At 46.0% G+C, this 15,123-nt stretch overlaps 1 protein-coding gene across 6 annotated transcripts in view; it reads right to left on the bottom strand.

Moving 5' to 3' along the window:
• The window catches only part of Liprin-gamma (liprin protein kazrin), a 537,537-nt gene that overhangs the window by 13,329 nt on the left and 509,085 nt on the right, over nt 1–15,123 (bottom strand). The gene's annotated exons all lie outside the window — the stretch shown is intronic.

The following is a 15,123-nucleotide window of genomic DNA, read 5'->3' on the forward strand; positions in this document are numbered from 1 at the left end:
CTTTAGTGGACCAACTGATATATCAGATCTTTATTTAGAGATTTATAAACAAGAGGGAAAAATGATGGAGTTCAAGAAGAATGGTGTTGATGGGTAGGATATAACAGTGAATGAACTTTTGATCCATGGAATTGGACTTGTCATCCCCTCCCTTGGATTAAACCTAAATGCCTCCCAGTCCCCAGGTACTACTATACAACCCCTACCCCCAGATTAAGATAAAATAAAATTCTTGGTAGGCCTGTATAGTTGCAATTATGCTCTAACAGTCATTACCAGTAAGGGCGATGCACGAATGTGAAGTGGTGGTCTGAACAGACCTCACTGTGTAACTGTAAACTATCTCAAAAGGCAGTGAAAACTTGGATGTCAGACTGGAAGGAAAGGGCTGGGGGGAAATGCAATTTTAAATACAGCAAGTCCTCACTTAATGTCATTCCGTTATAACGCTAATGAGAAAAATGGATTCCCAGCCAGGGTCACTGTCTGTGTGGAATTTGTACATTTATTTTTGAACTGTGGTGGCAGGAGGTGCTCCTTACAGTTTTTCACTTTGCAAACATTTATTCCTTGATTTAACCCTGTTGCAATGAGTGCTAAAGGTGCACTGTGCACCCCTAATGTTTATATCAATTAGCCTATGGTAAAATTGGTTTCATTACATGTCATTTCACTTAACAAGAACCTTTCAACAACATTAAGTGAGGACTTACTGTACAGTACAGTGGACCCCCGCATAATGATCACCTCCGAATGCGACCAATTATGTAAGTGTATTTATGTAAGTGCGTTTGTACGTGTATGTTTGGGGGTCTGAAATGGACTAATCTACTTCACAATATTCCTTATGGGAACAAATTCGGTCAGTACTGGCACCTGAACATACTTCTGGAGTGAAAAAATATCGTTAACCGGGGGTCCACTGTATTTGGATGTAGATGAAGTGAATTACTGAATAGTGTTCAGGTATCTAAAGAAAGAAGTACCAATAAATGAAACACACACACACACACACACACACAAACATTGTTGTGCAGACATCACTTGCCTATTTGTGGTTAATTTTGGTTAGTGTCTAAAGTCTCAGTGTCTCGCCCTGCTGGTTGTATGCTATACCATCACTCTCTCCCCATTTCAGTACCAGGAGATAGATAGTGGTAACCCTGATAATGTTTAGTAAATTATCTAAATATCCCCAGGTAAACTTCAGAAGAGTTGTGTAGCCTAGTGACCCCCCCCCTGACAGCGACAAGCTAGTAAACAAGTACGCACATACAAACACACGTGTGCACCCGTAATTATTATTATAATAAACATTAGTATATATTAATAAGGAATTGAGTGAGAAAAAATAATCCTATAATCTTCAAAAAGTAAAGTAGCGTAGTGTGCGAAGATCTGGGCTGGGAGAGTACCGGTGAACCAAGAACAATAACAAATAGTGTTAACGTAACCCCCCCCTCTTTTTCAAAGAACGACACGCTAGGAAACACACACACACACACAAACACAAGTGTACACACAAACACAAGTGTACACAATTAATATTATATAGTATATATTAGTGTCTATTAATAAGGAATTGATTGTGAAAAAAAAATTTATAATCTTCAAAAGAGTAGCGTAGCCTAGTGTGCTCACGCACACCCACACACATCACTCACACACACACACACACACACATAACACACACACACATGCAACACACACACACACATGCAACACACACACACACACACACACACACACATTGCCAGACTCACACATACACTCCCCCCCTCCCCCACCGACATCTCACTCCTTCACCTGATCCCTCCCCTCCCTCTTTCACCCTCCCCCTCCCCACTTCTCCCTCCTTCCCCCTCTCCCTCTCCCACTTGCTTCGCTCTCCTTCCCACTCCCCCTCCCCACTACTCTCCCACATAGCCACAGTTCCTCCTCTACCCCCCCACCACACTCTGACATACACAATACTAACCTAACATACAGAATTACATAGGTTTCCCACTCTGAGGCAATCAGGATAAAACAAAAATGGGTTGACAGAGAGCAACAAGAAAAACCAAGGGACAGGAGGAGGAAACTGCAAAGGAAGATTGGGCAGCAGAGCTCACAAAAAGGGAACATGAATGGGAAAAGAAACTAGAAGAACTTAGCATGAGAATGGAAGAGAGGATAGACATGGAAAGCAGGAAGTGGGAGGTGCAAGTCAAAGCAGCAGAGGCCAGGATACAGAGTTTAGAAGAGGAACTGAAAAATCTGAAACAGCCTAAAGAACTAAAGAACATTTTGGGATTGACAACAGAGACTGCTACCTCAGTCACAAATAAGGGGACTGTAGGGAAAGAAGGAGCAAAACTGCATGTAGAAGCTCAATCAGTGGAGACTGTAGTAAATGAAAGAGCTAAGCTATATGTGGAAGCCCTAACAGACCACAGCAGAGCCCAGGGAAAGCCGAGAAGGGAAAATGACAGGCTACTGAGCCCAAGTACATTAGCTAGTGAAACTGAAGAAAGGAAAGCTGCAATGGAGGAAATCAAATTGAATGAGGGGATACACAGGGATATGCAGTGGGAGCATGAAAGGGTGAGGTCAGTCTTTGTGTATGGGCTCCAGGAAGTTTAAGGGGAAACATGTGAAGCAAGAAAACAAGGGAAAAAAAAGCAATTGAAAGCATCATGAAAGCAATAGGAGAAGATGACATGACCCAGCTGGGAAATTTTCGGAGAATAGGGGGGTTTGTAAAAAAAAGAACCTGGCCAGTGAAAGTGACCTTCAAGGCAGAATCGACTTGGAACAGGATCCTGCAGGAGAAAGCACGATTAAGGGACATGCCAGCATACAGGAAGGTGTATCTCGACCGCAACAGAACACAAGCAGAAAGGAAGAAACAGAGAGAGATGGTACAAAGGCGACAGGAGGAAAGAGAGGGGATGGAGAAGACAGACAGAAGATTACAGACACAGGAAGATCAAATACAGCCTCCCTCACAACTTCCTATAGAAGCCTCTCAATCAGGTCAACCCCAGTGCAACCAAACACTCTAAACCAAAACACCCATGCCACATCCAATGCCCCCACCCACTGCATTACAAACTCCACCCCCACAGCAACCACCCATAGTTCCTTATCAGGTCTCCCACTTCCCCAACCCCAATACACCTCCCAGACCACAATCTTAGAAAAGAAGTTGAAGGTGTGGTATACAAATGCAGATGGAATAACAAATAAGTATGAGGAGTGGCACGAAAGAATCAAGGAGACATCCCCAGACATAATAGCACTCACAGAAACAAAACTCACCAGAATAATAACAGATTCAATCTTTCCATCCGGATATCAAACCCTCAGGAAAGACAGAGGGAGGAGAGGGGGAGGAGGAGTTGCACTGCTCATTAAAAACCAGTGGGGGTTTGAGAAAATGGAAGGAATGGATGGCACAGGCAAAAGGGACTACTTAGTAGGAACAATCCAGTCTGAGGGACATAAGGTGATAATTGCAGTAATGTACAACCCACCACAGAACTGCACGAGGCCAAGAGAAGAATACGATGAGAGCAACAGAGCAATGGTCGACACACTAGCCGAGGTGGCCAGGAGAGCACACATGGGGGGAGCAAAGTTACTAATTATGGGTGATTTCAATCACAAGGAGATTGACTGGGAAAACCTGGAGCCCCATGGGGGTCCCGAAACATGGAGAGCCAGGATGATGGATGTGGTACTGGAAAACCTCATGCATCAACATGTTAAGAGACACTACCAGAGAGAGAGGAGAGGATGAACCAGCAAGACTGGACCTTGTATTCACCTTGAGTAGTTCGGACATCGAGGATATCATGTATGAAAGGCCCCTGGGAGCTAGTGATCATGTGGTTCTGTGCTTCGACTACATAGTTGAGCTCCAAGTGGAGAGAGCAGCAGGAATAGGGTGGGAAAAACCAAACTACAAAAGGGGGGAACTACTCAGGCTTGAGGAACTTCTTTCAAGACATTCAGTGGGAGAGGGAACTGACAGGAAAACCAGTACAAGAAATGATGGACTATGTGGCAACAAAATGCAAGGAGGCAGAGGAGAGGTTTGTTCCCAAGGGAAACAGAAATAATGGGAAGAACAGAATGAGTCCTTGGTTCACCCAAAGGTGTAGGGAGGCAAAAACTAGGTGTACTAGAGAATGGAAAAGGTACAGAAGACAGAGAACTCAGGAAAATAAAGAGATTAGCCGAAGAGCCAGAAACGAATATGCACAGATAAGAAGGGAGGCTCAACGGCAATACGAAAATGACATAGCATCGAAAGTCAAGACTGACCCGAAGCTGTTGTACAGCCACATCAGGAGGAAAACAACAGTCAAGGACCAGGTAATCAGACTGAGGAAGGGTGATGGGGAATTCACAAGAAACGACCGGGAGGTATGTCAGGAGCTCAACACAAGATTTAAAGAAGTATTTACAGTGGAAACCAGTAGGACTCCAGGAAATCAGAGCAGGGGGGTGCACCAGCAAGTGCTGGATGAGGTACATATAACCAAGGAGGAGGTGAAGAAGCTGCTATGCGAACTTGACACCTCAAAGGCGGTGGGACCAGACAACATCTCTCCGTGGGTCCTTAAAGAGGGAGCAGAGACATTGTGTGTACCATTAACGAAGATCTTCAACACATCATTTGAAACTGGGCAACTCCCTGAGGTATGGAAAATGGCAAATGTAGTCCCAATTTTTAAAAGGGGAGACAGACATGAGGCACTAAACTACAGACCTGTATCACTAACGTGTATAGTATGCAAGGTCATGGAGAAGATCATCAGGAGGAGAGTGGTGGAGCACCTGGAAAGAAACAAGTGTATAATTGACAACCAGCATGGTTTCAGGGAGGGAAAATCCTATGTCACAAACCTATTAGAGTTTTATGACAAGGTGACAGAAGTAAGACAAGAGAGAGAGGGGTGGATCGACTGCATTTTTTTTGGACTGCAAGAAGGCCTTCGATACAGTTCCTCACAAGAGGTTACTGCAAAAGCTAGAGGATCAGGCACACATAACAGGAAAGGCACTGCAATGGATAAGAGAATACCTTACAGGGAGGCAACAACGAGTCATGGTACGTGATGAGGTGTCAAAGTGGGCGCCTGTGACAAGCGGGGTTCCACAGGGGTCAGTCCTAGGACCTGTGCTGTTCTTGGTATATGTGAATGACATAACGGAAGGGATAGACTCAGAAGTGTCCTTGTTTGCGGACGATGTGAAGTTAATGAGAAGAATCAAATCGGATGAGGATCAGGCAGGACTACAAAGAGACCTGGACAGGCTACAAGCCTGGTCCAGCAACTGGCTCCTTGAGTTTAACCCCGCCAAATGCAAAGTCATGAAGATTGGGGAAGGGCAAAGAAGACCGCAGACACAATATAGTTTAGATGGCCAAAGTCTGCAAACCTCACTCAAGGAAAAAAATCTGGGGGTGAGTATAACACCGAGCATATCTCCTGAGGTGCACATCAATCAGATAACTGCTGCAGCATACGGGCGCCTGGCAAACCTATGGATAGCGTTCCGATACCTCAGTAAGGAGTTGTTCAAGACTCTGTATACCATTTACGTCAGGCCCATACTGGAGTATGCAGCACCAGTTTGGAATCCACACCTAGTCAAGCACGTCAAGAAATTAGAGAAAGTGCAAAGGTTTGCAACAAGACTAGTCCCAGAGCTACGGGGATTGTCCTACGAAGAAAGGTTGAGGGAAATCGGCCTGACGACACTGGAGGCCAGGAGGGTCAGGGGAGACATGATAACGACATATAAAATACTGCACGGAATAGACGAGGTGGACAAAGACGGGATGTTCCAGAGATGGGACACAGACACAAGAGGTCACAATTGGAAGTTGAAGACTCAGATGAATCAAAGGGATGTTAGGAAGTATTTCTTCAGTCATAGAGTAGTCAAGCCGTGGAATAGCCTAGAAAGTGAAGTAGTGGAGGCGGGAACCATACATAGTTTTAAGGCGAGGTATGATAAAGCTCATGGAGCAGGGAGAGAGAGGACCTAGTAGCAATCAGTGAAGAGGCAGGGCCAGGAGCTATGACTTGACCCCAGTAATCACAAATAGGTGAGTACAAATAGGTGAGTACACACACACCCCTCTCTCGCATTTCTCTCTCTCATAGCCTTTTCCCTCACCCTCCTTTCTCCCTCTCTCTCTCTCTCTCTCCCTCTCTTTCTCCCTCTCTCTACCCTTTCTCTCCCCCCTCATGTTTCTCTCTCTCTCCCCCTTGGTCTTATCCCTCACCCCCATACTCTCTCCTCTCTCTCCCTCTTTCTACCCTTTCTCTCTTCCCCTCTCACCCTCTCCCTCCTCTAGCCTTCTGTCTGTGGTAAAAAAAAAAAATGGGTGGCCCTAGAGGATGGAAAACCAGAGATCTGGTGGATGAACCAGGGAGGAAAGACTGGGAGTTAGAGCTCCAAAAAAGGGAGGAAGAGTGGGGAAGGAAGATAGTAGAGCTTGGTAAGAAAATGGAGGAGCGGATAGCTGAAGAGTGCAGGAAGTGGGAAGTACAGGTCTTAGCAGCAGAAGCTAGGATACAGTGTTTAGAAGAGAAACTGCAAAGCCTGAAACAGATTAGAGAGACAAATGACAATTCAGATGTGACATCAGGAAATTCAATGTCAGGCACAGACAAGGGGACGGTAAGCAACAAAGGAGACATGCCGTACACGAAGGCCCTATCAGACCCACGTGGGGCCAGGGAAAAGACGAGGAGCACACTAAGATCAAATGACAGGTCCGAAGACAATGAAGGTATGCTATATGCAGAGACTCTAACAGCCAACTGCAGTAGCAAGGGACAGCTGGTCATGAAAGACAGTTCACTGAGAATAGAAGTTTCAGATATGACAGGGACTGAAGGCAAGAACATGGCAATGGAAGGAAATAAAATGCCTCAGAGGAAGCAGATGGAGACTCAGTGGGAGGAGGAAAGGGCGAGGTCAGTTTTTGTGTATGGGCTCCAAGAAGCCAAGGGGGACAACTTCGAAGAAATAAAACAGGAGGAGAAAAAAATGATTGAAGGCATCATTAAAACAATAGGTGAGGGCGATATGACCCAGGTGACAAATTTTCAGAGAATTGGGTGGTTTGCGAGTGGAAGGATACGGCCTGTCAAAGTAATTTTCAAGGAAGAATCAGTTCGAACCAGGATTCTGCAAGAGAAAGCAAGACTGAGGGACAAACAGGGGTACCAGAGAGTATACCTCGACCGCGACAGAACACAAGAAGAAAGGACTACATTGAAAGAGAGGGTACAGAGACGCAAGGAGGAACGAGAGGCAATGACGAAGATGAGCAGGACCCAGACACAGGAGGAAGGGCAAACACACCCCACAGAATCTCTCACCAAAAGACTCCAACCGCGACATTCCCAACGCAACTGAGCAACCTGTACTACAACCCACTCACTGTTCCCTCCGCCACCAACCCCCATATCACAAACCTCACCCCAACAGCTGTCCCTTATGGGCATTCTGACCCCACCCCCATCATCACAAACCCCACCTACACCACAGCCCCATATAGGCCCCCACCAAGGCTCTCGCTCCCCCAACCCCAATATTCTTGCATGACCACAATGATAGAAAAGAAACTGAAAGTTTGGTACACAAACGCGGATGGAATAACGAATAAACATGAGGAGTGGAACGAAAGAATCAGTAAGAAATCCCCAGACATCATAGCAGTCACAGAAACAAAACTCGCTGAGACAATAACATACACAATCTTCCCAATGGGATATCAGATCCTGAGGAAAGATAGAAGGAGTAGAGGGGGAGGAGGGGTTGCACTGCTCATAAAACACCAATGGGGATTTGAGGAAATGGAAGGCATGGACATGATTGGAGAAAGAGACTACATTGTACGTACAATTCAGTCCGGAGAACATCAAGTAGTCATTGGAGTGATGTATAACCCACCACAGAACTGCAGGAGGCCAAGAGAGGAGTACGAAGAAAACAACAGGGTGATGGTGGACACACTGGCTGAGGTGGCAAGAAGAGCTCACTCGAGCAGAGCAAAGTTACTGGTAATGGGCGATTTCAACCACAGGGAGATCGACTGGGAAAACCTGGAGCAACATGGGGGTCCCGAAACATGGAGAGCCAAGATGATGGATGTGGTACTTGAAAACCTCATGCATCAACATGTCAGGGACACTACCAGAGAGAGAGGGGAGGATGAGCCAGCAAGACTGGATCTTGTGTTCACCCTGAGCAGTTCAGACATTGAGGACATCACTTACGAGAGGCCCCTTGGAGCTAGCGATCACGTGGTTCTGAGTTTTGATTATATAGTAGAGTTACAAGTGGAGAAGGTAACAGGAACTGAAGGGAACAGGCCAAACTATAAAAGGGGGGACTACACAGGTATGAGAAACTTCCTGCAGGAGGTTCAGTGGGAGAGAGAAATGGTAGAAAAATCAGTAATCGAGATGATGGAATATGTGGCAACAAAGTGCAAGGAGGCAGAGGAAAGGTTTGTTCCCAAGGGAAACAAAAATAATAGGAAGACCAAAACGAGTCCTTGGTTTACCCGAAGGTGTAGGGAGGCAAAAACTAAGTGCAACAGAGAATGGAAAAGGTACAGGAGGTATAGGACCCAGGAAAACAAGGAGATTAGTAGAAGAGCCAGAAACGAGTATGCACAGATAAGGAGGGAGGCCCAGCGACAGTATGAAAACGACATAGCATCGAAAGTCAAATCTGACCCAAAACTGCTGTATAGCCACATTAGGAGGAAGACAACAGTCAAGGACCAGGTGGTAAGGCTGAGGAAAGAAGGTGGAGAACTCACAAGAAAGGATGAAGAGGTATGTGAGGAGCTCAACATGAGATTTAAGGAAGTATTTACAGTAGAGACAGGAAGGCCTCTGGGAGGACAGACCAGATGGGGACACCAGCAAGTGTTGGACGACATACAAACAGATGAGGAGGAGGTGAAGAAACTGCTAAGGGACATCTATAATTCAAAGGCAATGGGACCGGACATCTCCCCGTGGGTCCTTAGAGAGGGAGCAGATATGTTGTGCATGCCACTTACCACAATCTTCAACACGTCCCTGGAAACTGGGCAACTACCTGAGGTATGGAAGACGGCAAATGTAGTTCCCATTTTTAAAAAAAGGAGACAGAAAAGAGGCACTAAACTATAGACCTGTGTCATTGACGTGTATAGTATGCAAAGTTATGGAGAAGATTATCAGGAGGAGAGTGGTGGAGCACCTGGAACGAAACAAGAGTATAAATGCCAACCAGCACGGATTCATGGAAGGCAAATCCTGTGTCACAAACCTTCTGGAGTTTTATGATAAAATAACAGAAGACACGAGAGAGAGGGGTGGGTTGATTGCATCTTCTTGAACTGCAAGAAGGCCTTTGACACAGTTCCTCACAAGAGATTAGTGCAGAAGCTAGAGCATCAGGCGCATATAACAGGAAGGGCACTGCAATGGATCAGAGAATACCTGACAGGGAGGCAACGAGTCATGGTACGTAATGATGTATCACAGTGGGCACCTGTGACGAGCGGGGTCCCTCAGGGGTCGGTCCTAGGACCAGTGCTATTTTTGGTATATGTGAACGACATGATGGAAGGGTTAGACTCAGAAGTGTCCCTGTTTGCAGATGATGTGAAGTTAATGAAGAGAATTAAATCAGATGAGGACCAGGCAGGACTTCAAAGAGACCTGGACAGACTGGACACCTGGTCCAGCAAATGGCTTCTCGAATTTAATCCTGCCAAATGCAAAGTCATGAAGATAGGGGAAGGGCACAGAAGACCAAAAGACTGCAAACCTCACTCAAGGAGAAAGATCTTGGGGTGAGTATAACACCGAGCATGTCTCCGGAGCACACATCAACCAGATAACTGCTGCAGCATATGGGCGCCTGGCAAACCTGAGAACAGCATTCCGATACCTTAGTAAGGAATCGTTCAAGACACTGTACACCGTGTATGTCAGGCCCATACTGGAGTATGCAGCACCTGTTTGGAACCTGCACTTGATAAAGCACGTCAAGAAACTAGAGAAAGTACAAAGGTTTGCGACAAGGTTAGTTCCAGAGCTAAGGGGAATGTCCTATGAAGAAAGATTAAGGGAAATTGGCCTGACGACACTGGAGGACAGGAGGGTCAGGGGAGACATGATAACGACATATAAAATACTGCGTGGAATAGACAAGGTAGACAAAGACAGGATGTTCCAGGGAGGGGACACAGAAACAAGAGGCCACAATTGGAAGTTGAAGACACAAATGAGTCAGAGAGATATTAGGAAGTATTTCTTCAGTCATAGAGTTGTCAGGCAGTGGAATAGCCTAGAAAATGAGGTAGTGGAGGCAGGAACCATACACAGTTTTAAGATGAGGTTTGATAAAGCTCATGGAGTGGGGAGAGAGAGGGCCCAGTAGCAACCGGTGAAGAGGCAGGGCCAGGAGCTAAGACTCGACCCCTGCAACCACAAATAGGTGAGTACAAATAGGTGAGGTGAGTACACACACACACACACACACACACACACACACACACACACACACACACACACACACACACACACACACACACACACACACACAGTGAAGAGGTGGGGCCAGGAGCTGAGTCTCGACCCCTGCAACCACAATTAGGTGAGTACACACACACACACACACAGGAACCAGGGATCAGATGAGAATGGTTCTGGTAGGGAGGAGTGGATGGAGGAGCAGAGGAAAAGGATGGAACAAGAGGAGGAGAGAAAATTAGGAGAGCTTTCTGAAAAAATGGAGAAAAAGCTTTCTGTGAAATTGGAAAAGAGGTTGGAGAAGGAGATAAAGAATTGGGAGGCACAAGTCGAAACTGCAGTAGCAAGGATAAGGGTCCTAGAAGTTGAGATAAACAGGCTGAAGCGAGTTACAGGGGCAGTAACCAGAGAAGACACAGCATATGAAACTGAGAGGCCGAACAGGAAGGAACGAGATATGAATTATGCTAAGGTCATATCAGCCTGCCAAGAAGGGCCAAGGAGTGAAAGGGAAGAACAGCTGGGTGCAGATGGAGAGGGTTATAGGTCGAATGCTGAGGCACAACCACGCTACCAAGTGCCACTTTAAAAATCAAGGGAGAAAATGACCACATACAGACAGGATCCAGTCACATAGGGTGAGGCAATGGGAGGAGGAAAGGGCAAAATCAGTGTTTATCCATGGGCTTCAGGAGAGAGAGAAAAGGACACACATTGAAAGGAGGCAGGAAGAAAGGAGATTGAGAAAATCATCACAGAAATAGGTGAAGAAGAGATGGACGAGATTGTAAATTTTTAGAGAATAGGGGGGTACTTGAAGGGGAGAAAAAGACCGATAAAGCTGATTCTCAGGATGGAAACACTGCGGAACAGGATCCTCCAAGAGAAACCACGGTTGAAATTCTCAGAGCACAAGAGGGTGTTCCTAGACAGAGACAGAAAACAAACAGAACGACAGTAGCTGAGTGAGAGGACAAAAAAGCAAAAGGAGCTAGGAAAGGAGACAAGGATGGAAACAGCAGAGGTCAGTCAGAGCAGAACAGAGCAGCAAGGGCAAGCGCGCACACAACTATCCTCAGAACCCCACAACCTACCACACCATCCCAACACACACTACAATCCGTACCCACAGCTTCCACCCAACACCGAGCCTTAGAATCCCACAATATACTACCAGGTCTCCCACCCTCACAGGCCCCCCAAACCACAGTGTTGGAAAGGAAACTGAAGGTATGGTACACAAACGCTGATGGAATAATAAACAAGTGGGAGGAGTGGCACGAAAGAGTCGGAGGCATCACCGGACATCATAACTCTCACAGAAACCAAGCTTACAGGTATGATAACAGATGCCATCTTTCCAACGGGATACCAGATCATGAGGAAAGACAGAGGGAACAGGGGGAGTGGAGGAGTGGCACTGCTGATCAAAAACCAATGGAATTTTGATCAGCTGGAGAGAGGAGACAGAGGAGAAGAAAGTGATTACATAGCGGGAACGCTTCACTCTGGAGGTCCCAAGGTGATAATTGCAGTGATGTATAACCCACCACAGAACAGCAGGAGGCCAAGGCAAGAGTATGATGAGAGCAATAGAGCGATGATTGACACTGGCTGCAGTGGCCAGAAGAGCTCATGCATGCAGGTCAAAGCTCCTGAACATGGGTGACTTTAACCACAAGGAGATCGATTGGGAGAACTTGGAGCCACATGGGAGCCAATATACATGGAGGGCTAAGATGATGGAGGTGGTACTGGAAAACTTCATGTACCAACACGTAAGGGACACTACAAGAGAGAGAGGAGAGGATGAACCAGCAAGACTGGACTTAGTATTCACCTTGATATTGCAGGTATTGAGGACATCACATATGAAAGACCCCTTGGGGCCAGCGATCATGTGGTTTTAAGCTTCGAATACACAGTAGAGCTACAAGTGCAGGGGGAAGCAGGAAGGCCAGTACGAATGAAGCCAAACTACAAGAAAGGGGACTACATGGGAATGAGGAACTTTCTGAACGGGGTTCAGTAGGACAGAGAACTGGCAGGGAAGCCAGTTAATGAGATGATGGAATATGTAGCAACAATGTGCAAGGAGGCTGAGGAGAGGTTTGTACCCAAGGGTAACAGGAATAATGAAAAAGCCAGGATGAGCCCATGGTTCACCCAAAGGTGCAGGGAGGCAAAAACCAAGTGTGCTAGGGAATGGAAGAAATATAGAAGGCAAAGGACCCAGGAGAATAAGGAGAGCAGTCGTAGAGCCAGAAACGAATATGCACAGATAAGAAGGGAGGCCCAACGACAATATGAAAACAACATAGCAGCGAAAGCCAAATCTGACCCGAAACTGTTATACAGCCACATCAGGAGGAAAACAAAAATCAAGGACCAGGTAATCAGGCTAAGGAAGGAAGGAAGGAGGAGAGACAACAAGAAATTAACGTGAAGTATGTGAGGAACTCAACAAGAGATTCAAAGAAGTGTTCACAGAGGAGACACAAGGGGCTCCAGAAGGACGGAGAGGTGGGGCACACCACCAAGTGCTGGACAGAGTGCACACAACCGAGGAAGAAGTGAAGAGGCTTCTGAGTGAGCTAGATACCTCAAAGGCAATGGAGCCAGATAACAATTCCCCATGGGTCCTGAGAGAGGGAGCAGAGGCATTATGTGTACCCCTAACAACAATATTCCATACATCTATCGAAACAGGGAGATTGCCTGAGGCATGGAAGACAGCAAATGTAGTCCCAATCTTTAAAAAAGGAGACATGAAGCACTAAACTACAGACCAGTGTCACTGACATGTATAGTATGCAAAATCATGGAGAAGATTATCAGAAGAGTGGTAGAACACCTAGAAAGGAATGATCTCATCAACAGCATCCAACATGGTTTCAGGGATGGGAAATCCTGTCACAAACCTACTGGAGTTCTATGACATAGTGACAGCAGTAAGACAAGAGAGAGAGGGGTGGGTGGATTGCATATTCTTGGACTGCAAGAATGCGCTTGACACAGGTCCACACAAGAGATTAGTGCAAAAACTGGAGGACCAAGCAGGAATAACAGGGAAGGCACTACAATGGATCAGGGAATACTTGTCAGGAAGACAGCAGCGAGTCATGGTACGTGGCGAGGTGTCAGAGTGGGCACCTGTGACCAGCGGGGTCCCACAGGGGTCCTAGGACCAGTGCTGTCTCTAGTATTATTTGTGAACGACATGACAGAAGGAATAGACTCCGAGGTGTCCCTGTTTGCAGATGACGTGAAGTTGATGAGAAGAATTCACTCGATCGAAGACCAGGCAGAACTACAAAGGGATCTGGACAGGCTGCAGACCTGGTCCAGCAATTGGCTCCTGGAGTTCAATCCCACCAAGTGCAAAGTCATGAAGATTGGGGAAGGGCAAGGAAGACCGCAGACGGAGTACAGTCTAGGGGGCCAGAGACTACAAACCTCACTCAAGGAAAAAGATCTTGGGGTGAGTATAACACCAGGCACATCTCCTGAAGTGCACATCAACCAAATAACTGCTGCAGCATATGGGTGCCTAGCAAATCTCAGAACAGCATTCCGACATCTTAATAAGGAATCGCTCAGGACCCTGTACACCGTGTATGTTAGGCACATATTGGAGTATGCGGCACCAGTTTGGAACCCACACCTAGCCAAGCACGTAAAGAAACTAGACAAAGTGCAAAGTTTGCAACAGAGTAGTCCCAGAGCTAAGAGGTATGTCCTACGACGATAGGTTAAGGGAAATCAACCTGACGACACTGGAGGACAGGAGAGATAGGGGGGACATGATAACGACATACAAAATACTGAGAGGAATTGACAAGGTGGACAAAGACAGGATGTTCCAGAGATGGGACACAGCAACAAGGGGACACAGTTGGAAGTTAAGACACAGATGAGTCGCAGGGATGTTAGGAAGTATTTCTTCAGCCACAGAGTAGTCAGGAAGTGGAATAGTTTGGGAAGCGATGTAGTGGAGGCAGGATCCATACATAGCTTCAAGCAGAGGTATGATAAAGCTCACGGTTCAGGGAGAGTGACCCAGTAGCGACCAGTGAAGAGGCGGGGCCAGGAGCTAGGACTCCACCCCTGCAACCTCAACTAGGCGAGTACACACACACACACACACACACACACACACACACACACATAGGTGTGAAGTATGGTCTTTGAATGTTGTAGCATGGATGAGGCTGGAGGCAGTGAAGATAGCACTTTGGAGATCAGAGTGTAGTCTGAATATTATGCAGAGAATTTGTAGCGAAGAAATTAGAATACTGTGTAGTGATATGAAAGGTATATTTCAGAGCTGAAGATGGGTTGTTAAGATGATCTGGTTATACAAAAAAGGATGGAGCAGCATAGGTTAATTACCATTAATCATTACAAGTATTGATAAGTACATAGTATATAATCAGCATGATGTATAATTTTTCTATTATTAAATTATAATTGTATAATTATATATATAATTTATCTAAATCAATGTAACCCTTATCTTTGATTATTGCCAATAATCATTATCCATATCACTGTGATTATCAATAATCAGTAC

The sequence above is a fragment of the Cherax quadricarinatus genome, chromosome 80 (assembly GCF_038502225.1).
Source record: "Cherax quadricarinatus isolate ZL_2023a chromosome 80, ASM3850222v1, whole genome shotgun sequence".
Classification (NCBI taxonomy): Eukaryota; Metazoa; Arthropoda; class Malacostraca; order Decapoda; family Parastacidae; genus Cherax; species Cherax quadricarinatus.